The sequence below is a fragment of the Hesperophylax consimilis genome, chromosome 22, assembly GCF_061612785.1.
Source record: "Hesperophylax consimilis isolate HC1 chromosome 22, BYU_Hcon_1.0, whole genome shotgun sequence".
Taxonomy (NCBI): Eukaryota; Metazoa; Arthropoda; class Insecta; order Trichoptera; family Limnephilidae; genus Hesperophylax; species Hesperophylax consimilis.
This window is the reverse complement of record NC_142857.1, coordinates 24,387,203-24,414,191: the sequence shown is the minus strand read 5'-3', so window position 1 is coordinate 24,414,191 and position 26,989 is coordinate 24,387,203. Positions and strand designations below refer to the sequence as shown.

The window sequence follows — 26,989 nt, the reverse complement described above, 5'->3', positions numbered from 1 at the left end:
TGATGAGGCCCATTTCCACCTCGGTGGCTTCGTCAACAAGCTAAATTGTAGCATCTGAGGCTCGGAAAACTCAAGAGTTATTGTTGAAAAGCCTCTTTATCCTCAACGTGTGACTGTTTGGTGCGGTTTATGGTCCGGCGGAGTCATTGGACCTTACTTTTTTGAAAATGAGGCTGGAGCAACAGTTACTGTGAATGGATTGCGCTATCGAGAGATGATTAATGATTTTTTATGGCCGGAATTGAATGGTATTGATCTGGACAACGTTTAATTTCAACGAGACGGCGCTAAGTGCCACACAAGCAACGAAACCATTGATCTTTTACGATTGAATATCAAAATAACACCTCTTATTGGAAAACCCTGTAGTAAAAAGTGCAGGTGAACGAATGAAATTTGCAATTTGAGGGTCTCGTTTCGTTTGAGTTTTAATAATTCAAAATACTAATTTCGGTTGTGCCTCTATGTGTAACCCCGTGTCACTAAACTCTAAAACAAGGACGGGTTGTTTCAGAGAATTTGAACAATTCTTCAAATTGCAAAATTTCTGTGAAAGATTTTTTCATGTTCTGTTATTATTTCAGTTCTGACAAGCAACTAGCCTATAATGATATAATAACAGAACTTAGAGAGATAAAATAAATAAATAAATAACTACTAGTTTTAAGAATTATGACACCTGAATGGAGTTACAAAATCATTATTTTTAGGTTTTATCATAATAGTAAAGTATGAAATACAACATTATTATTTTCATACTTCGTACGTAATGTTACTATTTTTTTATTAATTCCGTTCATTATCAAAACCTCAAAACGACAATTCGTTGACACCTTCAATGGGCTCTTGTACCGTTCTAATTGGCTTCTTTTTTTACTGGAATTCCACAGAAATGAACACGTTCCACTGCTGTAAAAAATTCCATCTCCCGCCCGCGCCGCAGCAAATAGGTCTCGTCGCAAATAATTAGTCCAACAAATTTGGTAGATAAATCTCCTGCAGCGCGGCGTAGAAATAATTCTTGGGGCGGACATTCTGGTTCCAAAAGAGATTTATTGAAACAACTTCCGCACGAGTTACGGACGTTAATATTTACATATGGGAATAGGTATTCGTAACTATATAATTTTTATTGTCTTTCTTTGGAACAGAAGAACATTTTCTTTGTTTTCGTTTTTTTACAGTGACGTGTCTGCGAATACATGAATAATAATAATTGGATGACGTTTTTGTGCAAAATCACCTCAAGGGCGCTGTACAAATTTATAATACATTTCTACTAATATACAATATAATACTTACCTGGTAGGTCACTTAATTAACATTTTCTAATTGTTTATTAGCGAAATTTAGATACAGGATTTAGGACATAATTGGAAAATTGAATATAACTGTACTTTCTCTTAGGAATGGTATATTTAATTTAAGGGTATGACAGCTTAAAAATGTAAGTTTTTAGTTTAGACCTGAATTCTGCTGGACTTGTTGTGGATCTTAGTTCCGGAGGGAGTTTATTCCAAGCCTTCGGCCCAGATACTCCGAAAGCGCGATCACCAAACATAGTATTTGGCTTGCGCTTAGGTTCCATCAGTCTGCCTACAGCTGATGATGTTGCTGATCTAAGAGTTGACTGCCTCAGACCAGTGTTTTCCGGGACGCATAGTTCACAGATGTAGGGTGGGGCCATTTCATTGATCGATTTAAACACCATCCAGCACAGTTTGTACTGGATTCTTTCAGGGCACTTGAGCCAGTGAAAGTTACGAAGGTGTTCTGAAATGTGCGAATATTTTGAAATCCCGGTTATGAGCCGTGCTGCTGCATTAAAGTTTGAAGTGATGAATCATGATTGAAGTTTGTCAATTTGACATTTTGGAAGGCTGGCATAAATGCCGTAGCAGTAATCGAATGAGAGAGTGAGTTTGTACGCTTGGGAAGTATATTCAAGAGAGACGGATTGGATGATAACTGATAAAGACATTGAAAGAACCACAGACAAACAAATTGATAGACTTGTCCTAAACTAAAATACTGGTTATCATTTCGAGGAGCTGCTGACAAACCACATGACCATCTTTTTTGCAGCAGGAAGGTTCGAGAACGCTTTGAATAAACTATGTCATCAGTATCAGCCGTACTTTGACCGCAAAGAGCGCACATTATGTCCAATTTTCCAATTATGTCCTGTGCGTGGGAACCGTATCTAAATTAAAAATAAACAGTGTTAATCTCAAGTGACCTACCAGGTAAGTATTGTACTGTATATTATCTTCAAATATAGTTAGTAACAACATGGATCATTGTCGAAATGTATTATATATTTGTACAGCGCCCTTGAGGTGATTTTGCATTAAAAGGCGCTTTAAAAATCATCCAAGTATTATTATTATTATTAAAATAAGCAGACACTGCGCAGAAAAGTAATCTTCGCTAAAGTAAGGCAACGGTTTGAAACGCACTCAATTGTGGGATTTTTCTGCGCAGGGTATGAATGTTCGTTTTAAACCGAACCGTCTTCAAATTTGTTTGCGTAGCGACGTAAAAGTGTCTACCTAAAAAGAGTAACAAAATATTCTATTTGGAAACACGACCGAACTTTTGTTAACCCGATTTGGGATTTGTAGTTAAGATTTTTACGCAGCCAGCAATTTGCGCGCAGTTATAAAAAAGGCTAGAAATTGGTGAGCAGATTCTGCTTGTATACTGTCCGATTCATTTATTGACAAATCACGAAAATGGAGACAGTCACGCCATCTCCTCGCTCCTTGCAACGTTTGATTCCCTTTCCCTGTTGGGCTGGTCCATCAATTTAGATGTCCATGGAAACAACGGTGAACGCAAGAAACGCTACCTAAGGTAATACATAGTTATAATCGCTAATAAAACGTTGACAAAAGAAGTGAGGCTATCGGTCCATGATGGTGTACTGATACCAATTCTAATGTATAACAGCGAGGCAACGAACTGGTAGAGAAAAATAAAGAGTATGCGTAAGAGTATAAATTCCTGGGAGAGACAAACAAAACCCTGCATGACGTATTAAAAAACACCTTAAGAAAGGGACATCTCTTTCTTCAAAACAGATTCTATATAGTTCTTGAGATGCGGCTTTATAAACTCTTCCTTCGAGTTGAGTTTTTTTATTTTTTATTTATTTTATTTATTTAACGCCCAGAGGGCTTTTACATGGTTGGTAGTATAATTTTAATTTGACAAATACTTTCAAACATAAAAAATAAGAATAAAATTACATTTGATAAAAGCTATGCAACAAGTCATACAAACACAAGAAACAAAAACAGAAAATTACAGCTATTTGTTGGTTTACATGATGTGTTTAGGAGTATTGTTGAAATAAATGTTTTAAATGATCCACAAAACTTGCCAAGTTGGTATTGAATATGTCAACATCACCCAAGTAATGATTTCCCATGGTGTGAAGTCGTTGTATCGGAGAGTGGGCAATGTAGTTACGCTTATGTGTGCTGCTGTAGAATATTGTATTTTGTCGTGTTGTTACTGTGGGTGTATGTATGTTTATAAGTTGCAGGAGTTCACAACAGTCGAATTTAGAGTTAAGTATTTTGAATAAGAACGTTAAATCGTTAAATATTTCATTATCATGTACTGATCACAGTTTAGTTATAAACGTTAGTTCTTGTTCTGCTCATATGCACTCAAATATCTTCGTATTTATATATATTGATATATTCAACCTTTTAGTGTTTCTCGCAAATACCAAACATGAGGTTCACAAAAACGGCGCTATACAAGTTATCCAATTGATATTATTATAAAAATCCCCTTAAATCCGCGAGATCGAATATTGCTGAAATCCCGCGGGATTGCGGGATGTGTGACTGTATTTTTTTGATTTCAGTATAAAAAATATCAAAAAATGACTGGGCTCGTCCGGGATTTGAACCCGGGACCTCGCGCACCCAAAGCGCAAATCATACCCCTAGACCAACGAGCCATATTAAAATCGCACCTGAAATAAATACCAATTATGCACATTGTTGCACTATTGCAAAGTGAAGGTGAACATTTTAGTTCTACCTGCAGTGTGATACAAATTATAAAATTTTAGACTCCACATAGAAGGCCCTGAGAGAAACAATTACCATCATTGCCTTTGCTATCTTTGGGGATGCTGTGTTGAGATATATCTTTGAGAGATATTTTTTGTGAGAGGGAGATGCAAATCATTCCACAGCCAAGCAGTTAAACACAAAACTAAATCCTTTACATGGAGAAAAATGAGTATGGGTGATTTATTAAAATCCTGTTAAAACCTGATAGCATTCCGTTTTCTAACAAACTGTTAGTTTTTCACAATATATCGGAACACGTGTTCATGGAGCTGCGCTTATCCTGTTATTATATGATGCTAAAATCCCGCGGGATTGCGGGATGTGTTGTATTTTTGTGATTTCAGTATAAAAAATATCAAAAAATGACTGGGCTCGTCCGGGATTTGAACCCGGGACCTCGCGCACCCAAAGCGCAAATCATACCCCTAGACCAACGAGCCATGTTTAAATCACACCTGAAATAAATACTGATTATTCACATAGTTGCACTTATTGTATGGCAAAGGTAAACATTTTAGTTCTACCTGCAGTGTAATCAAAAATTAGTTAATGTGTCACGATTTCACTTTTACCTGAATTTATTCAAAGTGTTTTCATTACAGTTTTGCTAATTCAGTTGGCTCGTTGGTCTAGGGGTATGATTTGCGCTTTGGGTGCGCGAGGTCCCGGGTTCAAATCCCGGACGAGCCCAGTTTTTTTGTTATTCATTTAAACAATTTTTAATATTTTTTCAACAAGGGAATGCGGTCCGTAAGATATATCAGAACAGTAATCACACACTAGGATTACTTTAATAACGCAATTTTGGTGAGATATCATCCGAACGACGATTTCCAACCTCCGATAAGAAAAAACCCTACAAGAAGAAGAAAATGAAACGCCCTGTACACTCGTTCAACATCAGACGTGTGAAATGTGACGAAGAATATCACATTGAATCAAGCATACTAATTTCGGTTGTCTGTGATGATGTGCGTTAGTTATTCCTGTGTGAAATGATTCACGTTCAATTAACCTACATTTGATTTGAATTTAATTGTATTCGAATAAGAATTGGACATTATTGTTCCGTTATTATTGCGTGAGGCATGGAACTGGCAAAGAAAGGATGAAAGTAGATTGAATGCTGTTGAAACGAGATTCCTGAGGCACGTGTGTGGTAAAACCATGTTTGATCGTGTGAGGAATGTGGAGATCCGCAAAGAGTGCAAGGCTGATGCAAGCGTAATGAGTAAGATCAAGAAAGTGACGCTTAGATGGTTTGGGCATGTAGAGCGAATGAGCGACGAAAGGAGTGTAAGGAGAATATACGATTTAAATGTGAATGGCATGGCACGACCAAGTAAATCAAATACTTGAGTCGGGCCACGTCAAGAGTCAGAATAATAGAAAAGTATGTATGAGACGATTTATGAATGTAAATGAGGCAAGGAGTGTGGTTAGTGTCCTCTCTGGCTACCCCTGCGGGAAACGGCGTGATGGTTAGTTAGTTAGTTAGCTGTTACCGATTTTTATTTATTTATTTATTTATACGCCCATTGAGCTTTTTGATACACAGTTCATAAAAAAATATATTCTGAAGATTGCAAGTTCACAAAAGTAATAGTAAAAATACATATAACCATATCCATTTGACATATTATTATAACAGCAAGTAAATAGTGCAAAAATAAGAATATTCCTACTTCTAAGTTATACAGACTTAAATTAGTTAATAAGAAATGTAAAGTTTATATGTAAATGCTAGGTAGTGGCAGCAGTAACATGATACAATACGACACATAGTGTATGAGGCCTTTGAGTTAGAAAGCTAACGAAATAATTATTGGCAGTATTGTTAGCAAATATAATGCGTTATGAAAATCAACGCTATTAAAATGATCCTAATATAATTATTAGACGTTAAGGCGATGCACTACGTCGTGTAATATTTTAAATTGAGATGCTATCAATAACAACCCTTACGTAGATGGCGATAAGGTTTAAATTCCCGCTTAACACCATCCGCCTGTTTTGATTTATGCACGAAAAAAACATGGCAAAAAAGTGCCTTTTATTTTATTTTGTGGATGTTCAGGCATAAATATTTAATTTTTTTTCGATCATTTTATAAATAACTTAATTTGCCACATTATACAATAAAATCATAACCGAAAATGGGTTCGTAAGTAGGAGATTTTGAACTTTAAAGCAGTTTTCATAGGACTTATACATTATTTTTTTCTGGGCTTGTAAAAAGACTTATCTAAAAAATACTAGATTATTTTAAAGGCGAAGATGTATTCTACTCGCAATATTTAATTAAAGCATCTGAAATATTTCTAGGCCACCAAATTTTCAAACCAAAAACACGTGATTTTGCACTACTATGTATGGCATCGCTTTAATGATTTTTCAAAAAAATGGCGCTGCACAAATTAAACAATTTAATAATATTATTTGCATCGTCACATCCGATTTTAGAAACCCGGCTATTAATACCCTCGTCCTAGTCGCATTTCTTCCACCTTCCGACCAGATGTCCCGGCCCTGCCCGTAAATAATCACCTCGGCGGAATGTATCGGAGACTCGGCAGTTTTATTGTGAAACCTGCCTACTAAATTAGGTCCGCGTCACAATATTACAGTCCTAAACGCACAGGACGATTTGAACAGCCTTTCCAGGAATCTAGGGAAGTGAATTATGTGTTTTTGTTTGTTTATTGGGAAACAAAAATGTGTTCGTAAATTAAAAAAGACAAATTTATTAAAATTCTAAATATTTTGATAATGCTGATGGATGGGACAAACTTTACTCTTGGTATTATTTATTTATTAATCTTGAGTTATCACATCTCACTAATAATTTACAAATTTACATAACGAGCTGACGTGTACCGTATAGGTATTCCAGCAGTTTTATTAAACTACAACACTCTTTTAAAATAAATGAATTTGCTTAAATTATCTGACAGAAGGATTTCCACTGACTTGGTATTTCTATATAAAATTCTAAATGATGCATTTCATAGTCCAGAATTGCTTGAATTGATAAGCTTTTGGACTCCACTAAGTAATACTAGAATTTATAATTTATTTCAGTGCAGAAATTCTGGTACTAACTACTATATGTATTCCTCATTGCCCAGAATACTTATGGAGGGAAATAATTATACCGAGTCAGTTGACATCTTTATCACTTAACAAATACAAAAGATTGTTACTGAAACAGTTTAGTTATGTAAAGTAAATATGCACTGCAAAAATGAATATATTTTACTCTTCATTTGTAAAAGCACTTAAAAAGGGCGTTAATAAAGTAATAAGTAACTAAAATTATTATTTTCAAAAGCAATAATATCTTTTGAAATTCTACTATAGGTTGATGTAGAATTCTGTAATCCTGATTTTTTTCTTTGTTGGCAATCTAAATTGTTTTGCATTTCTCTTTGACGTGACGGTTAAATATTTTTATTTTGTATTCCTCTGCCTCGTAACCTCAAATGGGGGTGCCATAGTCTCCGGGGAGTTGCGACTATTGCGAGGAGACGAAACCATTGATTCGTTAGTTACCTACCAATCCTCAATTTACGTTGTGGACTAAATAAGGTATAACCGAGTCTCTTTTGCATTTGAGCTATGTTGTGCGAAGGCAGTAAAATGGACGGAGATTTCTTTAAAAATCAAGTTAAATCGACCCACTTTTTCAGCAATATTGCATTATATGATGCTTGTCTTGCAGTTGTCAAAGAGCAAAAAATGGGCTCCTCCGGGATTTGAACCCGGGACCTCGCGCACCCAAAGCGCAAATCATACCCCTAGACCAACGAGCCAACTGAATTGGTAAAACCATTAAACGAAAAGTTTTAAAATTTGTACGTTAGTGTAAAAGTGACTTAGTGACATTGTGAAATTATTTTAATGACTCTGCAGTTAAAATAATGCGTTACCTATTGCAATGTGCAATATGTGTAACGATGTGCACAGTTGGTATTTAATTAAGTACTGATTTATACATGGCTCGTTGGTCTAGGGGTATGATTTGCGCTTTGGGTGCGCGAGGTCCCGGGTTCAAATCCCGGACGAGCCCAATTTTTTGATGTTGTTCATTTAAACAATTTTTTTAACTCATTATTTATTTATTTGTTTATTGGACAATTTGTATAGCGCCGCTTATGTGAGATATCCCCTCAGGGGCGCTTTACAGTTGATGCAGGTATTAAAAACAAATATAAATATTACAAAAATAAATTTAAATTAAGTTTAAAAAAATGAAGTACAGGAACAGGTGATGATGTACAGAAACAGGTTACACGAAGATGGAGACTCTGCAGCAAGAATCCTAGGTGGTGAGGAAACTGGACCAGCTGCTGCAACGAAAGAGTGCACCGCGTCCACCAACAATGCCAGCACGAGGTTCGTCATCCGTCTAGGTATGTGTCTGCTGCTAATAAAGTGCTGACACAATATCCTCACATAGATAACAGACCTTGGCAGCACCGTTGTGACGTTCGGCAAGTCCATCATTCATCTCCATATAATCTTATTCCTGGTGATTGTGTTAGTGATGCAATGTGCCTGCAATAAAAGGCGACGGTCGGGATAAAAAAATACCCTGGGCACTTGTTAGGGCCTTCAGAGTTTCCAAGAATTCCGTTGAAAACATCTGGCGTACCTACAGTTACCGATTCTCGTCCCAAGTTCAACATTAACTTTATAATATCGGATTGATAGGCGTCACTAACAATGATTTCTTTCAATTCTAAGAGCTCAGTTAGTTCACCTCCATTCATTAATAAGACACTTGTTTTGCATTACGTACGACATTATCCAAAAAGTTATGCATATTGATTAAAAGCAGCGGCTTTTGTCTACCGATTCATATCTTGATCATGCTCACAAATATCGGCAACTGAACATAGCCGACAGATTTTGTCAATATCGTATTGATATAGCGCTTTATTAATCTCCGTGCTAGACCTCTAGGGATCTAACACGGTCGATCGATAACCGCTATATATATATATATATAACTATACGGTAACTTGTAAACGTTCCTGATCACGACTGCAGACCGTCAACGAACAAACGATGGTTCACAACGACAAGTACTCTGAATTTATTCGATGTATACTGTTGTTTGCACGTTAGTAATCTGCAGTCGTGCCCGGGAAAGATGACAAGTTATCGACATTATTGAAAAATCATTTGTCGATTTACCGTGCTAGATTTATACTTATATGAAACATTTATATATGCAAATGATTCAATCAGAAGTGGAAAAATAGATGTATGTAAAATAAATACGCCATGTTATACTATTTTAAAAATGCATCGTAAATATCATCATAAACAGCGACATCTCTGACTCGGATGTGTTGGTGCTGAGAGATATATTTATTTGTAAATCGTTTGGATAACGTATTGAACCGCTAAACATTTATTCATTTCTACGCAAGAATTACAAAACCGTATTCATACAACAGCTCAAGATTTTTAACGAAACAATATTAATTCATACAAATTATAAAAATTCCTTAACACACAGCTACAGCGTTGGTGAAGAGGGCCACATTCTGCTCGGGTTTAAATCTTCACTTATAATAATAATTTCTTCTTGTGGTTTAAATATCGTTAAAATTTACTGTCAAATTACCCATCTCTTGTAACATATTTTTTCTTCCTATTTGAAATATTTTGTGTTTGTGTGTAGTAAAACTTTATGTTTGTGATTAATTTATGTTTGTGATTACTTTATGTTTGTGATTACTTTGTGATTGTGATTACTTTTTGATTGTGATTACTTTATGTTTGTGATTACTTTATGTTTGTGATTACTTTATGTTTGTGATTACTTTGTGTTTGTGTTTACTTTATGTTTGTGATTACTTTGTGTTTGTGATTAATTTATGTTTGTGATTACTTTGTGATTGTGATTACTTTATGTTTGTGATTACTTTATGTTTGTGATTACTTTATATTTGTGAATACTTTATGTTTGTGATTACTTTATGTTTGTGATTACTTTATATTTGTGATTACTTTATGTTTGCGATTACTGTGTGTTTGTGATTACTTTATGTATGTGATTACTTTATGTTTGTGATTACTTTATGTTCGTTATTACTTTATGTTTGTGATTACTTTATGTTTGTGATTACTTTATGTTTGTGATTACTTTGTGTTTGTGTTTACTTTATGTTTGTGATTACTTTATGTTTGTGATTAATTTATGTTTGTGATTACTTTGTGATTGTGATTACTTTATGTTTGTGATTACTTTATGTTTGTGATTACTTTATATTTGTGATTACTTTGTGTTTGTGATTACTTTATGTTTGTGATTACTTTATATTTGTGATTACTTTATGTTTGCGATTACTGTGTGTTTGTGATTACTTTATGTTTGTGATTACTTTATGTTTGTGATTACTTTTTGTTTACTTCACTCAAATTTAAATTGTTTTTTTATTTTTATTAATTCTTTATTGTTCGTTACAAGCACCCGTTACTAAACCCGTTAACCTTGATATGACTTAGTTTTAGTGAGGTTGATTTTTATGGAAAAAAAACATGATTTATGTACAGTGAGGTGCAATAAAAAAATAATATTCATGCAAATTTTTTTACACTTTATTGCAAACTTTAAAACACAGTTATTTTCGCATTTTGCGTTTTGTTGCTAACTTCACATTTCTCCAGATGATATTTGTAATGTCTGTTTTGAATTGCTTCGAAATCGGGCCAATTCGATAATTCGATTTAAAAAAAATCATCTGATAGTGCTGCAAATGGGTATTACTGTTTTTTACATTTACATTGCGCGACCGATCGATAGGTTCAAATCAAACAAAGTCCGTTATTCCGACTTACTATAATCGTAAAACTAACTAACTAACTAACCATCACGCCGTTTCCCCGCAGGGGTAGGCAGAGAGGACGGACCGCCAAACAACTCGGTCTTGGCACACACTCCTTGCCTCATTCACATTCATACATACTCTTCTATTGTTCTGACTCTTGACATGGCCTGACTCAAGTATCTGATTCACTTGGTCGTGCCATGTCTTCCTCGGGCGTCCCCGACTTCTGCTACCATTCACATTTGCATCGTATATTCTCCTTACACTCCTTTCTTCGCTCATTCGCTCTACATGCCCAAACCATCCCTTTCTTGATCTTACTCATTACGCTTACATCAGCCTTGCACTCTTTGCGGATATCCACATTCCTCACACGATCATACATGGTTTTACCACACATACGTCTCAGGGATCTCATTTCAACAGCATTCAATCTACTTTCATCCTTTCTTTGCCAGTTCCATGCCTCACTTCCATACATCAGGGTAGGTACCAGCACTCCATTGTGGACTGCTAACTTCGCTTCTTTGGACAATTTTTTGTTAGTGCCAACTGCGTTCAGTCCTCCATTAATGGAGTTACCTGCATTTACTCTTCTTTCAATATCTCTGTCAGCCTTCCCATCTCTCGTAAACATGCTTCCTAAATACACAAATTCATCCACCTGCTCCAAGTACAATCGTAATAGGTTACAATACTTGGAGGTCGGTCCAGTTAAAACAGCTCAGTCATGGTAATTTTTTATAATATTTTTAAGTTATGGACGGGTTATTTCACCGAATTTGAACAATTCATCAAAATCCGCTCCGTATCCATTGAAAAAATTCAGGTTAAATTTCTAAGATATATTAACAATAAACTCGGTCTACCAAGAGAAATTATAAATTATAAATTACAACCACTTGATAAAATAATTAAAATTCTTAAAACTCTCAGATAGAAGACTTTTTTCCGACTTGACTTAATACTACTCATGGAATTATAGACCGCCCTGATTTACTGTGTCCTTGGACTTACCAACTAGAAATAATCGATCGCAAATTATTTTTAAGTTGGCAATACTTTCGCAGAACTTGTGGGTGTGTTCAACTACACTAAATATAGTTACAAGAAGGCTATAATAACATACCTCAATAATAATAATTAAGACGAACCCTCTGATATGAAAATATCTGGAGTCAGTGAATTATTTTCCCATTTGATCTCTGGTGAGTTGACGTGTTAGTTCTTGTATTGTTTTGTATTTATTTTGCTTATATAATGCACTTGCATAATGTGGATTGACGAGATCAAGGCTGCCCAACCTTTTTAACAGTTGGGCCAAATTGACGATTTTGAATCACTGGCGGGCCACTGAATGCCTGACGGTTCCTATTTCCATGGGGGGGGGGTTGTTAGAGAATTTCTATAAACATAATTCCCCACAAAAAAAAATTCAAAATGAGTGCTCCCCACAAGATATTTGAAATCCATGGGGGGGAGGGGTTGTAGGAACTTCGCTGAGAAAAAAAATTCCGCGCACCCAAGAACATCATATGTGATTCCCCACAACAATTTTTCGAATTCCATGGGGGGGGGGGTGGCTACAAGATTCCATTTCGGACGCAGAAAATATTGTATCAAAAACCGGTGTATTTTTGTTTAAAAAGTAAGTTCAAGAGGTTAGATTTTTTCGTCGCTGATTCTCGTTCTGAGTAGCCTAAATCGCCTTCGTTGGCAACACTGGTGACCGCGCGCAAGCTGCATTGATTGTTTTACCGCGGGCCCGCGACACTTTTTCAAATTGGCGGGTTTTTTGAAAATGGTTCACGCGGGCCACTTATAATTCGTTCGCGGGCCACATTGTGGCCCGCGGGCCTGGGGTTGGGCAGCCTTGGACTAGATGATCATTTGTGGAAAAGTGTGTGGAAGGGTTTAGTTTTTCCTGTGGGGAAGATTTAACCCGGACATAAAGTCGGAAAAATATTAGCATAATTTGACCGCCTCCGTGGTCAATCGGTCCACTAGCGAGATGAATGGCGTAGAATATAAATGAATACATTTAAAATACAAGTTCTGTAAAAGTTCTATTAAAGTTTCGTCTTTTGTATTAAACTTTTATCTAAAAAAAACCTTATTTTTCTTTCTCGTTGAGTTCCTTTCTGAAATTCAAAATACAGTCTGAATTATTTATCTACGAACATTTCTTATATAATATCCGCGCAGACAATTTGTCCAATATTCTCAACCGTGTTATGCCCGCTACAATTATTTACGGGGTCCTAAATTCACCCCAAACGGCGACCTCTTCAAACGGACCCCGGACAGCGAAGGTAGTTTATGGGGTCGTTAGGGGGACTCTAGATTGGGTTTATGACGATGACCTAGTGCGGAGATGTGTTTATCGGTGCGAGGTTTTGTCGGAACACGTTACGAAAACAAAAACAAGAAATTCTTGAGTATTTTAAGAGTGGTGTCGAGTTACGAGAAGCTACTTGGGTATGTAAACTGTGAAACCTAAAAACACGCACTATTTTATAAAATCTAATAATAATGGGATAATTTTTATAACGCCGTTTTTGTGGAATATCACCTCAAGGGCGCTGTACAAATATTACTTGCAAGGTTTATTTTTAATATATTCAAACGGATTCTGACACATTATTTTAAATAAGATCGGGTTGTATTTTTTATTTTTTTATTTAGTAAAAGATTATACATTTACACATTTACAAGAAATGTTTTGACTGCCCAACTAGGAGGATTCCCGTTTTAGGACAGTCAAATTAGGATGAGTATTAACATTTTGATAAGTTGTTTGATAAGTATAGTATTAAAATAATAATGAAAAAATAGGTATATGTACTTTTGACTGGTGCCTAAGCCTACTAACATATTATGTATAAATATGAATAACAAAGAGAAGAAATATAATAAAATAAAATATCCAATTAAACATAAGATTAACTGCTGCTTGGGTAGCATTCTAATTTAAAAGTACTAGTTAGGTACATATATACACATAATGATAAAGATTAGAACATAAAGGTATCTTTTAGATGGTTTATTTTTTGTTGGAGTTTTTGTTGGTGTTTTTGGTTTGTGTTTGATTTCATTTTTTGTGTAGTAAAAGTTCACTCTCCTTTCTACCTAATTGATGAAACCAATAAGTGGTCAATTTATGAAGAATGAAGTGTTTTCCTTTTTTCAAGCATCAGGCATGAAGTTGTATAGTTTTGGACCCAAGAATGAGAAGTGTCTTTGAGCGAGAGATGTTTTAGTTGTGAGTGGTACAAGTGAATTTCTCCGAGGTGGCGTTGTTGATGGGTGTTTAAAATTAATTTTCTCACTATTAGCTCGGCTGTGAAATGATTTACGGGCTTCTGTGTTTCCTCCCTCCTACAAGCCTCCAAGACTCCGCCATAACGTATTTTTATCGTATTATCTCGTCCCTTCAAAACACTACAGGGCCGGCCTTTTGCATGGTGCAATTGGAGCACGCCGCTCCGGGCGCCGACGTGCCAGGCGCCAAGGATCCAAGGCACTGATAATACCTAAGGCTGCGTATAAACAGGATAAATTTATGGCGAGGGAAAGGAACGAAGCAACCGCAACCGGCGTTTTTCTTACGCACATTCAATAATTATATTTTATAATTATTAAAAAAAAAGTTTATTTATGAACACGTTCAGCTGTTATTATTATTAATACCCGTGACAGCTGTTTCGCCTTCCGGAGACATTATCAAACTGTGGTAAAACTACATTCAGACTATATTTGTAATAATAACAGTAAGTGCCCCTGAGGTGATATCTCACAAAAGCGGCGCTATACAAATTGTCCAATATTATTATTATTATTAAAACTCAATTTTTGTAAATTAAATATTCATAAGATTTTTGAATATGAAATATTAAATATACCTTTTAATTTTTTTTTATCAATTTTCGTTTATTTTAAAAGGCCTCGAATAATAAACAATAATTTCATAGGCCCGGTATACCAGCCAGTCAGCATCCTCGCTATGTACGACATTCCTCGCTCAAATTTAATCGGGCAAGATCTGCCGCTCAACCCTTAAAAAGCGGCAAAATAATTTATTTTTTAGACGCCGAGGCGCTAGCAGAAACACATGTCAAATCTGACAATTGCGTCTCACCAAAATTTATGTAAATTGCCTAATTTTATCAGTATGAAGTATGAAGAAGTGTGTGCCAAGACCGAGTTGTTTGGCTGTCCGTCCTCTCTGCCTACCCCTGCGGGGAAACGGCGTGATGGTTAGTTAGTTAGTTAGTTAATAAATAATCAATCTAAAATAGCCTGGTAAAGTATTATAAGAGTAATTTAAAAAGTTTCGATGCAGGATAGTTTGTTTTCAGTGGTTAGTTCGTCATGATATAGTGCGCTACTCCAGCATAACAAATACTATTTAAAATTAGTATACTCACATATAACACCATGCTGATCGAAGTGAGGAACTTTACTAAAAATTAACTCGTCAATGAAACCCGCCAAAACTGTCGTTGGCATTATGAAAGTTTGCAATCTCCCGATGGCAGTAAACATAAATAAAATAATAATCAGCTCAAGGGCGCTGTACAAATATATAATACATTTCTACAATGATCTATGTTATTACTAACTATATATGGAGATAATATACAGTTACCCTTAAATTAAATATACCAATCCTAAGAGAAAGTCCAGTTATATTCAATTTTTCAATTAAGTCCTAAATCCTGTATCTAAATTTCGCCAATAAACAATTAGATAATGTTAATTAAGTGTTAATCTTAAGTGACCTACCAGGTAAGTATTGTACTGTAAATTTTCTCCATAAATAGTTAAGTAATAACATAGATCACTGTAGAAATGTATTATAAGTTTGTACAGCGCCCTTGAGGTATTTTTGCACAAAAACGGCGCTATACAAGTCATCCAAGTATTATTATTTATTTTATTATTATTTACCATACTTACCTGGTAGGTCACTTGAGATTAAAACTTAATTAACATTTACCACTTGTTTATTTGCGGAATTTAGAACATAATTGGAAAATTGGACATAATTGGACTTTCCGGTATATAGATATGTTCTTTAAGGCGATGTACTACGTCGTGTAATATTTTAAATTGAGCCGCTATCAATAACAACCCTTACGTAGATGGCGATAAGGTTTAAATTCCCGCTTAACACCATCCGCCTGTTTTGATTTATGCAAGAAAAAAACATGGCCAAAAAGTGCCTTTTATTTTATTTTGTGGATGTCCAGGCATAAATATTTAATTTTTTTACGATCATTTTATAAATAACTTAATTTTCCACATTATACAATAAAATTATAACCGAAAATGGCTTCGTAAGTAGTAATGGGAGATTTTGAACTTTAAACCAGTTTTCATAGGCCTTATACATTATTTTTTTATGGGCTTATAAAAAGACTTATCTAAAAAATACTCGATTATTTCAAAGGCCAAGATGTATTCTACTCGCAGTATTTAATTAAAGCATCTGAAACATTTCTAGGCGACCAAATTTTCAAACCAAAAACACATGATTTTGCATTACTACGTATGGCATAGCCTTAATGAGCGTGTTCATTCCTCTATTCATTCCTCTATACATTCCTCTATTAAAATCATAGACAATGCGTGTAATATGGCTGATATCTAGACTTACTTCCTATGTACGGATTATGTTCAAAGTCGTGCTAAGCTCGACATTCTAACCAAGCCAAGCTTAAAATCAACTGATATAGTGTGCCATACAGATTTTTTTATTATTTTTATATTATTTCACAGAAATTACGATTTAAAAAAAATGAATTTGAACATCGTATTAAAATGAACTCAATGATAAATAACATAATATTTTTATTTTAGTCTTTGTTAAAAAGAAAGCTGAATAAAATTCGACATTAAAGACTGTGTACTCAAATCTGTTTGAGTTGCAATAAATTAAGCGGAGCCGACACGTGGCAGCGCGGGCTGTGCGGCATTCCCGCTCCGTGTAAACAGGGCTCGGGCATCCGTCTAGTATTGGCCGCTGTCATTCAAGACGACCAGCTCGACATTCCGACCAATCTATTCGATGGAATTGAGATGTGTGTTAGTTTGTCGGTCTGTGAATTTATTGGTTGCTGTTACAATTTTTTTGAAAATTATTGCTGTTTCATTTGTTATTCTAATCATTCTACATAAAATTAATCAAACACACTAATTTGGTTTGTCCGTCCGTTAGTTCTGCGTGAAATCTGGTTCGTTGAATTCAAATATACACTATACAGACCAACTCAAACGATACACAATACCTTAGCCAAAAACAAAGAACTTCTCCAAACTCCTTTTGCTAAAACCACCTTTGGGCAAAGACATTTCAAATACATAGCTTGCAAACTATACAATATACTACCAGCCACTATTAGACGAACAGAGTCAATGACCAAATTCAAACATGAAATAAAGAAATAGAAAACAAGTATTGGGCATCCCACTATCACAAACATATGTAAACCAAATTACACGTAAACAGTAACAACAATTCACAAACAAAATAAAAAAATTATAATTGCCCCTTTGTAAGTAATCATTAAGTACCTGAATACGTCTGTCTCGACACAGGTGTACCCTAGTGAGACAGATGTCGAAAAATGTATGTAATAAAACTTTATATTGATGAATAAATAAAAATAAAAATTGGGAATATGGGAATTTAGAAGAGTTATAAAGTAGGTAGGTACCTACATGTAGTATAATATGTTAACAAAAAAATAATAATAATTGGAACTGATTTGTCAAGAGTCTATCCCGTGATGTTTCGCGGGTCTGAGCTAGTAGTTTCCTTTTTTGGGGTGACCTGTAATTTTTTGAGGTGCTGTGCGGATTCTCGCCGGATTGCGGGGTTGCAAACCCAAGTCACCACGAACGAAAAAGCCTAATAATTGCTACATATTTTCTTTTCATTTCGAGGTTCTCAACATTTCGCCCTGGCAACTCCGGGTTACATAAGATACAGTACAATCCATTAATTAATTATTTATTGCCTCTTGTCCACGGATGCTGCAAGCGAGATGTGCGGATATGGATCCCTCAACAATGCTTCAGATCCGTCGGGAGTCGCAACGTGTCATTCAGATGCTGTGGCAATTCTGATTTACATTCTTTTCTTATTTCCTCGTATCTCTTCGTACTTTGTATAGTCCAGTCAGTGGGGAGTTTTACCTTGCAAAAGGTTAGGTAGTAGCGATTTTGATATATGTTGTTAAGATTGGGACTCTAAGGAAAAAAAAAAGTTTTCGACCTTGGGAGGGTCGAGCTCGACCCGCCATCTTGGATTGAAGGTGCCAAAATTTGTTTTTTTCAAAATAATTGTGAAGTGGTCGTTTTTACAACCAAATTGTTCAAGGCAAACTTAAAGACAACTAAATTACCTACAATTTTTGTGGAAAGTTTTTTTTTTGTAAGTCTAATAGGTAACGAGTTACAGTGGCGGAAATGTGAATATTTTTCTAAAAAATGATGAAATACCCAACTTTGTAATTTTTTCGGGTTATTCATTACATAATTATAATAATTTTGTTAACTCATTTCCACACCACCATGAGGTAGAGAACATGGCGCATTTTTTATTGTTGTATCGCCAGTAGGTCTACTCTACAGATATACCAGCGATGGTAGATTTCGAAATTATGTTACATTGCTATGAATTATGTTACTATAAATTATGTTACTTAATAACAGTCTTCGTCATCAATGTCATCATCTAACTCATTGCCTGTGATACTGAGATTCTGGGCTTCCATTGACAAAATCTCTTCTTCTTCGTCCTCGACATCGATGTGAACCTCTGGCGAATTTCGGCATGTTTGACCATTACAGCACCCACATAGAATAGAACACTTCAATCCAGCTTTCCTGCAGCTACATGCAACGCCGCATCCTTTTTTACAATTGCATGAAATAAATTTTAATAAAGTCTCGGGTGCTGGTTTCTTTGTCATTCTTACTGGAACAAGCCCGTTGGTGTCACGTTTCCAGCCCCAGTTTTCTGGATTTTTTTGGATTCCATACCATTTTTGGACTTGATGGTACGTTCTAAATGCATGGTACCGTGCAGCGTCGTTCGTTGGTGGCAAAGAGGCAAGATTGAATTTGCTTTTTGTTGTCGACTTTGCGAAACGTTTGTAGCGGACTTCTTCCAAGGTTTCCTTATCCATGTCACCCCCGTACAAAGCAACAAGAAAGCGTTTTCCTGCAACTGCTATGTCTTCTGGTGTTGCATCATGTTGTTTGAAGATTCCTATCATGGCATTGAGTCTTGTGTCGTTTTGCACAAGCGAACAAAATTTTGTTTTTCCTTGGTTGAAGAAGGACGATGTTGTATCATAGCCGCTAAAGGCATGGAGAAACAGAATATTCTCATCCGCCTCTTTGTATTTCACACTATTCGCGGAATACAGTCTTTCAAAAGTTTTGCCTCTCCCGGGTTTGCGAAGATATATACTACTTTTGGGTGGTGCTAATGCTGTCAGCAGAACTAGGAGATCAACGTCTTCGCCAATAATGAAAACAGCGTCATATGATGAACACAAGAAAATTGCAGTATTGACAATCAACTCATCAGCATCTTCTTCAGCCTGCTTAACTGTAAAATCATCCTGTATAAATTGCTTTGTAGGCATCGAAATCAGACGGACTATGTTATTTTCATTGGCTAAAAATCGTTCTTGTGAAACTTGAACTGGCATTGTTTCGTTGAAAAGAACATCTGCAGACATGTGCTTCTTCAATCGGCGAAGTCTTTCTGCGGTTATCGTATTTTTTTCACCATCATCAAGCGCATATCCATCGAAAACAATGACTGCATGTGATCCATAGTGATTTCTTACATAGTGAACGTACTTCTCGCAAATTGACCCAAAATAATCATTCCGATTCCATACAACTTTATGTAAAAGATATCCTCCATCCACAACATTAATTTTGCTACCTTCAAGTTGCACGCCTTCTGGAAGTTGTTCGAAAACACCATAAAATGATGATTTCGTACCTTTGCGCATTCCTTCTTCAGTGAAAAGCGACAAAGAAAATGGGTCGAGTTCGAATTTAAGGAAATCCTTCAATTCTTCGTCGGATTTCTTCACAATACACATTCTCTGGAACAACATTAGCGGGTTGATGGAAATAGTTGTTTCGCCGACCTTGATGCTGCTGTTGACTGCTACTAATGGAATAACTTTGTCCTTACGTTTAAATTTTATATATTCAAAAATTTCAGACGTGGTAACCATGTTCGATATCCTCTCGGTACCTATTTCTCTGGATAAATGTCAATAAATCTTTTCATCCCCGACAATTCCAGTACTGATAGAAAGAAGTGAATTGATTTCGGGGAAGGGACAATGCTGAGAAAACCAATCCAACAGCTTTATCAAGTCTTGATCGTATCGAGTGATACGGGGAGTGACCGAGCATCCAGGCAACGTCCTGTAACCAGGACTCAATTAGTGTTGCCAAGTCAGCTGTAGACTAGGATCCCACTATAACAAATCAACGTCATCGAGCACACGGATGATGCTATATAATTATATTGTAACTTAGAAATACGTTAAAATGATATTGTGTAATATGTTCGTACAAAATTCATCAAGAAAACTGGAGTTTTACAATTTTTTGTCAAAATTTTCTTCTTTCAACCGCTGTAACTCGTTACCTATTAGACTTACAAAAAAAAACTTTCCACAAAAAATGTAGGTAATTTAGTTGTCTTTAAGTTTGCCTTTAACAAATTGGTTGTAAAATCAACCACTTCATAATTATTTTGAAAAAACCATATTTTGGCACCTTCAATCCAAGATGGCGGATCGAGCTCGACCCCCCCAAGGTCGAAAACTTTTTTTTTTCTTTAGAGTCCCAATCTTAACAACATATGTGAAAATCGCTACTACCTAACCTTTTGCAAGGTGGAGCCCTTTTTTATCCCCCACTGACTGGACTAGTAGTGCTGGATTAAAATAAATAAATGATACGAGGAGAAAACTTTGTGGCAAAAGCGTTTTTATTGTGTGACGTAGTTGTCTTGATATACGGAGTGAATTTACTAATATAAAATATTAATAATTTATTAAAATCAAACGATGTTCCACAAAATTTTAACATAATTATACACGACAACATTAAAGAACATAATACAAATCACTGTACAATAAATTGTTCCACACTACAAATTACAAATAAAATAAAATACTTAGGAATAATAATGGACAAAAACCTAAACTGGAAAGATCAAATCAACCTTACCATTAACAAAATAAGGAAATTAATTTATATTTTTCTGAAACTGCGTAACTTTCTACCATTGGAAAATTTAACTTCAGTCTATTACGCATTAGTACAATCGAATCTCCAATACGGTGTAACCAGTTGGGGATCCGCATACAAAACTAATCTCCTACCTATTGAAATTGTACAACGTCTGATTGTTAAAATAATATTGAAAAAACCGAGAGATTATCCAACTCAACTTATATTTGAAGAATTTAAAGTACCAAGATTTAATGATCTTATCCGAAAAAACATAATAATTCAAATAATAAAAGAAAAACAAAATCACAGTTTTTCAACTGAAAGACGTACTCGTCAAAAACATATATTTCCAATACAAAAATGTAACACATCATTTGCACAACATCATTACACATTTCTAGGCAAAAAATACTTTAATAACCTACCTGATAATATCAGAAAAATCGAAGACGACAAAACCCTACTCAAAGCGATCAAAGAACATTTCAATATAAAAAAATCAAAATAACGAAATTCGTCAATTAAATAATGTAACGTTTTAAATCGTTAAAATGTACATTGTTGATATACATTTATATTTTTACTGTTCTTAACTCCTTAAATTATTAATAAGAATACTTACATAAATAATGTTTATCGCTTTTAAACACAAGCATCTGCTTCCATAAAAGAGTAACATCAAAAAATTTAAAAAAAATGTGAAAACTAATTTAATATATTTAATTAATTTTTTATTGTTAGCAAATATTATTACACATTGTAAACTGTTTAATTATTAATAAAAACAAAATAAAAAAATAGTCTCTTCAAGTTACTCGTATTGTGGTTAAAACGGGACTACAGGCCTATATCTAATGAATTGACTTGTTACCTTTTAAACTATCAAATTATATATTCAAATTGCTGTGATAGAAAATATTAATAAGTTCAAAAATGAATTAAGAAAATATGTCTATCTCAATTATTAATGTTTCTTTTTTTGTGACTTTAGTGAAATATTTAAAGAAAGATTATGTTTGCCAAACAATGTACATGTTTATATGTTTATAAAACTATTAGCACACACGAAGATGTGAGCTAACTTAAGATTAATAAATAAATAAATAAATATCAGTAAAAAACGAATGTGTATTGGCGATGTTTAAACACGTGTTCTTAAAAATTCTAATATTTTCGAATTACGTCATTGTGAATTATTAAGACAAACGCAGATGGATGAACACGTGTTCAGATATATTTTATCACGAAATGGATCAAGATACTAAGTTTGGTGAGCGTGCTTTCGCCGTGTCAGGACCTTAGCCTGGAATGGACTGCCACATGCAGCGGCGTAGCTACCTAGGGGCTACGCGGGGCAGTGCCCCGGGGCCCTCAAGCTCAGGGGGCCCTCGAATCCTTACCAGAAATCTCGATCGAACTGAACTTTTGGAAATTTCTCCCATTTTCAAAATAAATATGACAGGTTGCAACTTGCAACCCCAGTTTAATCATGACAACTCAGTTGAGAGAAATTCAAAAGTTGTGCCTAGGGAATTCCCCTAAATTCTTTCTGTAGGTTGGCAGTGTTGTCAATTTGACAGATAGTGATATGTGCGCCATTCCCCAACGACACTTGTAGCGTATTAAAATATGGATAAAAAGAAGAAACCAAGTGGTGCATTTAAACGCAAACAACGCCAAGAAAGAGAAGATAGTAAACAAAAATTGCCCAAAATTGACAAGTTTTTTAGTCAGCCTTCTGCAAGTACATCTGGCCAAAATATTTCTATTGATAGTGACTCAAATAATGTGGTAACTGCAGTGTTGGTTGAGAAGCCTACTGAAGAAGATTCGACAATTATTGCAGTTGAAGATACCTCCGCCGCCGATCATGTGAACGTGGATGATGTTTGCATGACACACATAAGAGCGGAGGGTTTGGAGGAACCACTGACCTCTACATTTTTCGAAAATGTGTACGACAAATCTTCTTATGACTTGGGAAACTTCACGAACAAAATATTAAGTGATAACGAAAAACGTCAAATTCTTGATATGGGGCCTTTACAGCCTTCAGGACCTTTTCCAACAGACATCAACCAGAACAATAGGTGTTTTTCAAAATTGTACTACTTTTCTTGTTCTAAATATGGGCCAGTTAATCGTTTTTGGTTGTGTTATTCCAAAATACTAGACGCTGCCTATTGTCAACCCTGCTGGTTATTTGCTTCATAAAAGAATAATGTTTGGTGTACGGGAATTCGAGATTGGAAGCATTTATCAGAAAGAATTAAACAACACAGTTGTTCGAGTGGCCATTCGGAAGCATGTGCTGTGTATGAATTTTGAAAAAAAACGATACTAATACTATCGACAAGGAACTTGAAAATGAAATTCGCAAAGACGAATCATTTTGGAAAATGGTTCTTCATACTTACCCTAGCAAAAAGTTCTTTGGCTTTGAGAGGAAATCAAGAAGACTTAAGTCAGGAAGGATACCACGGAAATTTTCTGTCCTTTGTAGAGCTTGTCGCCCGATATGATCACATTTTGCGGCAAGTTTTGGATATGCCCAAAGTTAATAATAATTATTTCTAAGTTTTTTTATCGTTTTATTTTGTTTATAATTATTAACTGTTTAACTTGACTTGACTTTTTTGAAATTGTGTTTTTTTATGTTTTTAGGATCTACAAGATATCTGAGTGCAACATTTTAAAATGAAATGATTGAGAGCTTGGGGACCAAACTCGAAACCCATCTACTAGAACAAATTAGAGCGTCACCGTTTTTTGCCATCATAATGGATTCGACACAGGACATATCGAAGGTAGATCAGCTAAGCATTGTTGTGAGGTATGCAGTAATAACCAGATCGGAAAATGGACAGCCAATTGATATAGAAGTTAAATAAGTGTTTCTAGGCTTTTATGCAGCCATCAAACATGGCGCAGTAGATTTAGTTAACCAAGTGACAACATTATTTATCGACAAAAATATTAATTTTAAAAAATGTGTGGGGCAAGGCTATGATGGAGCCAGTGTGATGAGTGGTGTGTATAATGGTGTACAAAACATATTAAGGATATCCAGCCTAACGCAGAGTACGTACATTGTGCCACTCATTATTTAAATTAGGTGATAAATGATGCCGTTAGCAGTTGTGTGGAAATACAGATTTTTTTCGCAATGTTGCAAGATTTGTATAACTTTTTCGGAAACAGCATCAAACGTTGGGATCTACTGTCAAAATTCACTGGCGAATCGGACACGATAATACGATATCTGCAATAAAACTTCGTTATTTTGATATTATCAAAGCATTATCAGAAATAGTTCTAAAGAGTCCTAATAAAGATGAGCGTAGTGAAGCAGAGAGTATTAAAACAAAAATGCTAAATTTCGAGTTCGTGTTGCTTTGCGAATTCATGCACAGTGTATTGAACGACATCAATTATGCATCCAAAACTTTACAAAAATGCGACATCAATTTGGGCGAGGCGAGTAAAGTTTTAGCAGACACCAAAGCAAAGTAGCAAATTTATAGAAATGATTTCGAATTATTCAAGTGCAAAGCCAGTGAAACTGCAAAAAAATATGGTATTGATACCCATTTTCAAGAAAAAAGGCAAAGAAAAGTAAGATGAATTAGCTGCTGATCACCGATTTCCAAACCGAGAAAAAATATTTAAAATTGAGATTTTCAATAATGTACTAGACACAGTAATATCTCAATTAGATACACGTTTTATTGGTATAAGTGCAGTCTGTCATATATTCGATTTTCTAACACCAACATTCTTATTACATGTTGACGAAGCAACTTTATTACAAAAGTGTGACGAATTCCAAAGAAAATATTCAGATATAATAGGCCCTAGTTTTTCACTTCAATTTATTAATATTTACCATCTAGTTTTACCTCAACTAACTCAAGCATGGACTGTTCACCAATTATATAAGGAAATAATGAGCAAATATGGAGTGCTAGAATGCGACCTAACGGAAGTATTTACAGCAGCTGAAAGGTCATTTAGCAAATTAAAATTAATAAAAAATTATTTAAGACATAAGATGGGCCAAACTCGACTCCGACATTTATCGCTAATAGCAATTGAAAACAAAACCGCATCAAGCCTGGATTTAAACGAAGTCATTGATACTTTTGCGAAAACTAAAGATCGGAAAAAATTGTAAATATAATTGTTATTTAGTCAGTTGGTAGGCCCGACCTTTATATAATAAACCCTTGAATCTTCTCTATTTCGTTTTATTAGCCAAACCTACTCCAAGTACTAATAATTGTTAATTTATGTTGTTACTGTTTAATATTTTTATTACCTGCCCTGCAGTCTGCAGTGCACAAAAAAGAGTTAAGTAGCTTAGCATTTTTAAAGTGTTTGTATATTTCATATTTTTATTTGATAAAACCTAATCAGTTTACATAGCAGTGGGGCCCCATTTTTAAATTTGCCCCAGGGCCCTTGGTTACCTAGCTACGCCACTGGCCACATGATTTGAGAATGATCGCAGACTCGACAGAATTTAGGTCTAAACTTAAAACGCACCTTTTCAGACAGTCGTATCCATAATTTCAGAAACCTCCACTTTCACAGTCGACGGCAATTTAAATTAACAAAATGTAAAAAATACTAAAAATAAAATAAAATAAATAAAAATAATAATTAAATAAAGATGATAAAAACTAACAATTTGTAGGCTTTTTAAGACAGTTAAAATACAGTTAAATTAAAATAACAACTATAGCAGACTTAAGGTTATGCGATGACCAGTGTTTTTTGATATAGTGTCCTCTGCGTGCAGTTTTATCTTTTATAAGCATAAACTTTTTAATATAAGTGTGTTTGTCGGAAGTGACTTGCCAGGTAAGTATGTTTTGGTATCTTTTCTAAATAACAAATGTAGATCCTAGGAAATAAATTGTACAGCGCCCTTGAGGTGATTTTTCACAAAAACGGCGCTCTACAAATTATCCAATTATTATTATTATTATTATTATTATCATAGCCATCAGTCATACTCATTTTTCTACGTGACTCTATTCAATTAAACAAATAAGTTACTCACCGTCTTACTAAATAGATTATTACACACCCGTTCAACGTTAGTTTGGTAAAGCCGGCCTTGAGCCTGGTTTAAGACAGTTTTAACCAAATAAACGCCATGGAAAAAATTCAAATTTTCACTGATCTGACCGTAATGTTTACACCTCATTTTTAGTAAGACTTTAAGAAAATACCAACCTGTATGCATCGACCAAGATAGTGCGAGTGAACCTTAAAATGTACACCGAAACCAAACATATTAAAACCTATGTTGAAAGAGGTTAACTTTTATGTCCCTAACAATTATACTCGAAGGAGATCCCATGCACTCTTTATGCTCCGAAAGCGAGGACTTCTGCCTATCAGAACGCGCCAATAAACAGAGCGGCTCAACTGCTTAACGATTCTTCTGCATTAGCCATCGACATTTTCAATGTCACCTACAGACAATTCAGTAATATCTTTTAACACATGTCACAAAATAGTAAAACTGCCTCTGTAAACTTTTTAATTTTTAATCTTCTCCATGATATATTGGTGTATAACCGTTTTATGGAGAACATGAAAAAATAAATAAATATTTTTTTGAAAACTTGTACAGCTTTTAGTACGTTCATAATATTCCGGAACACGTATTCATGCACATGCATTAGCCCTGATATATATAGACGAAATGCGAAAATGTAATGATTTATATGAACACGAGTCCCAACATAGCGATAATAC

At 35.0% G+C, this 26,989-nt stretch overlaps 1 protein-coding gene and 5 non-coding genes across 6 annotated transcripts in view; 3 read left to right on the top strand and 3 right to left on the bottom strand.

The window, feature by feature from the left end:
• The window catches only part of Ogg1 (8-oxoguanine DNA glycosylase), a 427,234-nt gene that overhangs the window by 262,595 nt on the left and 137,650 nt on the right, over window positions 1–26,989 (top strand). The gene's annotated exons all lie outside the window — the stretch shown is intronic.
• On the bottom strand, window positions 3,905–3,976 carry TRNAP-UGG (transfer RNA proline (anticodon UGG)). Its single transcript has one exon. It is a non-coding gene; the product is annotated as a tRNA-Pro (tRNA).
• On the bottom strand, window positions 4,463–4,534 carry TRNAP-UGG (transfer RNA proline (anticodon UGG)). Its single transcript has one exon. It is a non-coding gene; the product is annotated as a tRNA-Pro (tRNA).
• TRNAP-UGG (transfer RNA proline (anticodon UGG)) lies at window positions 4,713–4,784 on the top strand. The gene has a single exon. It is a non-coding gene; the product is annotated as a tRNA-Pro (tRNA).
• On the bottom strand, window positions 7,835–7,906 carry TRNAP-UGG (transfer RNA proline (anticodon UGG)). Its single transcript has one exon. It is a non-coding gene; the product is annotated as a tRNA-Pro (tRNA).
• Window positions 8,092–8,163, top strand: TRNAP-UGG (transfer RNA proline (anticodon UGG)). Its single transcript has one exon. It is a non-coding gene; the product is annotated as a tRNA-Pro (tRNA).